Source organism: Myotis davidii, unplaced genomic scaffold (genome assembly GCF_000327345.1).
Source record: "Myotis davidii unplaced genomic scaffold, ASM32734v1 scaffold453, whole genome shotgun sequence".
NCBI classification, from domain to species: domain Eukaryota; kingdom Metazoa; phylum Chordata; class Mammalia; order Chiroptera; family Vespertilionidae; genus Myotis; species Myotis davidii.
Genome location: NW_006285234.1, coordinates 1,540,673 through 1,546,125, shown reverse-complemented (window position 1 = coordinate 1,546,125; position 5,453 = coordinate 1,540,673). Strand labels below are relative to the sequence as shown.

General features: G+C 44.5%; 1 protein-coding gene across 1 annotated transcript in view; it reads right to left on the bottom strand.

The window, feature by feature from the left end:
- The window catches only part of RFWD3 (ring finger and WD repeat domain 3), a gene marked incomplete at its 5' end in the record, with an annotated part of 36,703 nt that overhangs the window by 29,515 nt on the left and 1,735 nt on the right, over nt 1-5,453 (bottom strand). The gene's annotated exons all lie outside the window — the stretch shown is intronic.

Sequence of the window (5,453 nt, the reverse complement as noted above, 5' to 3'; positions counted from 1 at the left end):
CCCCCCCCCCCCCCCCATAACAAGCACAAATAGTTGTCCAGGTCATCCTTTGAAAACATGAAGTCATGTGACCATAGTACGATCTTCTTAAATAGAAATAAGGGGATTGAACTATTGAGTCTGAAAGTAATATCCCAGACCTCTTGCAGTTCTTTGTCATGACCTGAATATGGACATTTACCAAATTAATTCAATTACTAAGTGGAAATTACTTTATTTCTCCAAAAAGGTTAAGTAACCTTTATTTACTCCATCCTTTTCATTGTTTCCCAACTCTAATTCCATTTAACAAATATTTATTAAGCACTGTTACATATGACACCCCACAGATAAGACGCTGTATAACAGAGTTTACATTCTAGAAAATGGGAGAATAAATGTGAAAATTAGACATTGTGGTATTTGGTTTTGAGAGTCGGAGACAAAAAGCATAATTTCAGACACAATAGTAAGAGAAAGCCTCTCAGAAAGAACAGAACTGAGCTGAGGAGTAAAGGATTAAACAAAGTTGGCCATATAAGAGCCAAGGAAGTATCAGAAGGAAATCAGTACACAGGTCCCTGGCAAGCATGGATTTGGTGCATTTGAGAAACCAGGCAGACAAGTGTAATGAGTACAGTAAGGAAGAGCAGACAACATGGGATGAGCCTGATGGGGCAGGACACTATCGCTGAAGGTCTTGTTATAGAGAGCTTCTTCTTGTGTTAGGAATGGGCTTTAGGGAAGCAAGATTGCAAACCAGGTGACTAGTTTATAAGCTACTATGGGAGTGTAAACAAATGGTTACAAAGGCTTGGACAAGAGTGGCAGCAATGGAGATGGAAAAGAGTGGACAGCTTTGCCCTGCCAATATGGTTGAGCATCATCCCATGCACCAAGAGGTTGAAGATTCCATTCCCAGTCAGGGCACATGCCCAGGTTTTGGGCTCGCCACCCCGCCCCAGTAGGGGGCATGCAGGAGGCAAGGATCAATGTTTTCCTCTCTCTCTAAAAAAAGGCCTAACCAGTTTGCTTAGTGGTTAAAGCATCAGTCCCAGGAGTCAGTCCTAGGACTGAAGGATTCCTGGTGACTCTGGTCAGGGTGTGTGTGGGAGGCAACTAATGTGTCTCTTTCACATCAGTGTTTCTCTCTATCTCTCCCCTTCCCTTCCACTCTCTAAAAAGTCAATGGAAAAAAAATATCCTTGGGTGAGGATTGACATAAAAGTAGATAGCTTTGAGAATCCTCAGAAGAGACATGGGAGAGATTAAATGATCTAAGAAGGAAGAGAGACAGAAGAAAAGCGGGCCAAGGACTAAAACTATAGGCACTAACATGAAAAGGATAAGAGTTATAGCATTTCTTAAAAGAATGTTTCAGGGAGATAATGCTCGTGTCCACTGCTACTAAGGGGAAAAGATGGTCATTAGATTTAGCAATGTGAAACTGACAGATAACTTAGAAAAGTGCAGTTCCCCCAAAGTGATGGGGTAGGGCTGAAAAGATGAAACTCAAGAGAGGGGATTATGTGCCTCAAGAAGCAAGCTGATTCCACACTATGCTGTGGGAAAACAGGAGGTTTAAGCCAGAAAGGCTTAAATCAGCATGAGAAGCAGATGAGTGTAGCCACTATGGAAAACAGTATGGAGGCTCCTCAAAAAAATTAAAAAAAGGAACTGCCTTATAACCCAGGGATTCCACTTACGAGTAGATATAGGAAAAAAACCCCGCAACACTAATTCTCAAGAATATGTACACCCCTATGTTGTGTTGGCCATTGTCATTTTTTTTTTTAACTTGACAATCTAGCCCAGCCGGCATGGTTCAGTGGTTAAGCATGGACCTATGAACCAGGAGGTCATGGTTCGATTCCCCAGTGTGGGGTGTGCAGGAGGCAGCCGATCAATGATCCTCTCTTATTGGTGTTTCTCTCTCTCCCTTCCTCTCTGAAATCAATAAAAATATATTTAGAAAAAATAAATTTGACAATCTAAGGGGAAAAAAGGCCAGTGCCCTGACTAAATTGTCAAGTACTGCATCCTTTAAAAATCCCTGACACACACACACACACCAGCTGAAAACCTCTGGCCTAGAGCAAAAGCCTATTTATTTGTGCCATCAGAGTTGGGAGTTTAAAATGTTAACCTCCCACTAGTCATCTTACCAAGCTTTGTAACCTAGATTCAATCCGTGTCCACAACTAGCCGGGACGAGATGGCACCCAATTAATAAAACAAGAAGCGGCGCCAGGGAGTCAGGCCGGCAGGCCAACCATTGGCTCAGATCCTTGCTCCGACACCTACTCTACCGGTGGGCCCTTGGGCGGGTTTCCCCTCACTAGTTCGCCTGTAAAATAATAATAAAAGTATGTACGCCGCAGTGCTGCTGTGAGGTTAAGCTAAATAAAACTAAAAATCAGGTTCTTCAGTCACCTCGGAAGTGACGCAACTAACCGGCGCTCAAACGGAGAACAATTATTTGCAACCCAAGAGTTTCAGGCTCGGCTCCCAGGAGACGGGCTGGGGAGAGTCCGGCCTGCAGCGAACTCGCCTCCGAACTCGGTAACTTCCGGGACCGCTCGAACTTCCTGTCTTCCCCGCCCCCACCCCGACCGAGGGCCTCTCAGAAACCCCGCAACAGCGGGGATTCCGGCGTCTCGGCCCTGACGGTTGGGGCCGCGGAGAGCGCCCGAACCTTCTCAGGGCGCGGGGTTCCACTGGGGCGCTCCTACGTTCCGCATCCAGCGACCAAGCTCGGATGTTATCCCGGAGACAGAAGCGCAAGGCTCGGGGAGAGGTAAGCGCCCTCCTCACCTGCAGCCGGAAAGACGCGGTCGGGCTCGCGAGACCGCCTCAGTCCGTTTCTTCCGCAGAACTCACGTCTCCCGATTCCAACCTCCCCGCCTCAGCCGCTCAAGCTGCCCGCCTAAATCGTGGGCGCGGCTTGCTCCTATTGGGCAGCAGTCCCGGCCGTCGACCAATACCCTCTCTTCTTCTTCCTTTGGTCGCCGCTGGGTAAAAGAGTGGCGCTCTCATTGGCTAGTCCTTCGCCAACGGACTAGGCGGGACCGCGCGCGAGGAGGCCTCGCCCAATTGGTTAAAAGCTGTGGCCCGTCCCCTCGCGTCCAGCCCTCAAACGCGCCGGAGGAATGCTCGTGCCGCTCTTTATTTGAACTTTCTGGCGGGAGAGAAGTTGTAGGAAAAAAGTTTCTCGGTACATTTTGAGGAGAAGATGACAATATTAAAACTGTGGCTCCTGCTGCTTCTCCCTGTTTAGTAAAGGAGCTGTCTTTATCCAAAGACTGGTAACTAATAACAATAATTTCAAAATATTCCCCTCCTCCCCATCTCGTTCGTATATATTCTCTCTTGGGTTTGGAGAGCGCATGCGGATTTGCTTACCTGATCTCTTCAATCCCAAATCACTGCAGTAAATTGCCTGCTACTAAACTATTGTCACATCACTTAAACAGCTAATATTTTTCAAACATCTCCCTGAAAGATGAAATCTCGCTAAAATCTAAACCTGGGCACAGACTGCACATGGCCAGAATTTTATTTACTCGGCTGCCAATTTTCAGTGGAATTGGTAGCAGACGAGAGCATAAGTAATTGAAAATCTTGGCCAATACAAATAATTACAACATTTTTCTCCTGCAAAACCAGCATTAGCATTTTTTTACTTTTCCCCCTTTTCTTGCTATAGCTTTTAGCCAGGCTACTCCAGGAGAAGGGATTTTTCTTTCCCAAACACATTAAGTTACAGAGTAGAGTGTAAGACATTTTGAGTCATTCTCACTGTTAATGTCAGTTGCTTGTTCAATGTAAAACAATTAGAAAATTATAGAGGCAAAAAAGGGAAAACTCTATCCAGAGAAGTCATCATAAAATTTGTTTAAAATCTTCATCTGGTTAAATTTAGAAAGAGATGGGATTCTGTTTTAATCTTAAAATATATCTGAGTGGCTTCCCATGTTAATGGATACATAGGCACATTGTCAAATACTTAATATTCTTTGAAACGATTTTAAATGAAAAAATGAATAGGTAATATAGCGCATGGCTAAAGAAATGTGTACAACGCGAACGGCTGCTTAGTGAAAACTCTACAGAATGTTACTAGATAGTTCCGAAAGCATATTCATTCATGTCCACCTAATGGCCATGTTCAGAGGAAGAGAACAAACAAAGGCAGAAATATATAGTCTTGTCTCCAATTTTCAAAGGTTACATATAGTTAGAAAGAAATATGTTGGCTGTGTTCCCTTTAGGAGTGAAATTCCAAGCTTTATGGGTGAAAAATACCAACCTTTCTATTGGTTGGTGGAACCTAAGAAGATTCATTGGCTGTGAATCACGAGAAGGAATATATCTGCTGAGATGGATTCCCATGATCAACCAAGGGCCCACATTTTACAAATAATAAGAGCTGAGCCACTGTTTGCTGGCAGGGGCTTCTCATGTGCTCCGTATACCAAGCAGAGCTGCTGGCACTAGGCTCTGCTTGCTAAGTCTTCCTAGAGCAGCCGTGGGCAAACTACAGCCCGCGGACCGGATCCGGCCCGTTTGAAATAAATAAAACTAAAAAAACAAAACAAAAAACGTACCCTTTTATGTAATGATGTTTACTTTGAATTTATATTAGTTCACACAAACACTCCATCCATGCTTTTGTTCCGGCCCTCCGGTCCAGTTTAAGAACCCATTGTGGCCCTCGAGTCAAAAAGTTTGCCCACCCCTGTGACCTAGATGACTGTGAGGGAGCGCCTAAGACCTGCCCTGTCCAATCAGAACTGCCCCATGGTGACCAATCAGGAGTGGAAGGGAGTGATTATAAAGGAGCATGAGAAAACTTTAGGACTTGATGGATCTGTTCATTATCTTGATTGTGGTGGTATCTACATAAAAAACTTATCAAATTGCACACTTTATTTTTTTCATATATTTTATTGATTTTTTTTTACAGAGACGGGGAGAGAGTTAGAAACATCGATCAGCTGCTCCCTGCACACCTCCTACTGGGGATGTGCACGCAACCAAGGTACATGCCCTTGACTGGAATCGAACCTGAGACCTTTCAGTCTGCAGGCTGACGCTCTATCCACTGAGCCAAACCGGTTAGGGCAAATTGCACACTTTAACTGTGTATGGTTTATTATGATGATGATGTTCATGATCTTGATGGAGTTTGGATTATTCATGTGTATGCATTTGTCAAAACTCATTGAATGGCATATTTAAGATTTGTGTTTCACAACATAGAAATGTTAACTGCTTATCCCCCTAAGCCCCGTAAACAAATATTAAACTTACCGTATTTGCCGGCGTATAAGACGATTTTTTGGCCCTGAAAAATATGCCTCCAAGTGGGGGGTCGTCTTATACGCCAGGTACACTTCAGATAGACTGCCCATAGTGCTTGCCCCGTGCCATAGTGGCCTCCCGATGCCCGCCCACTTCATTCCACATACCGT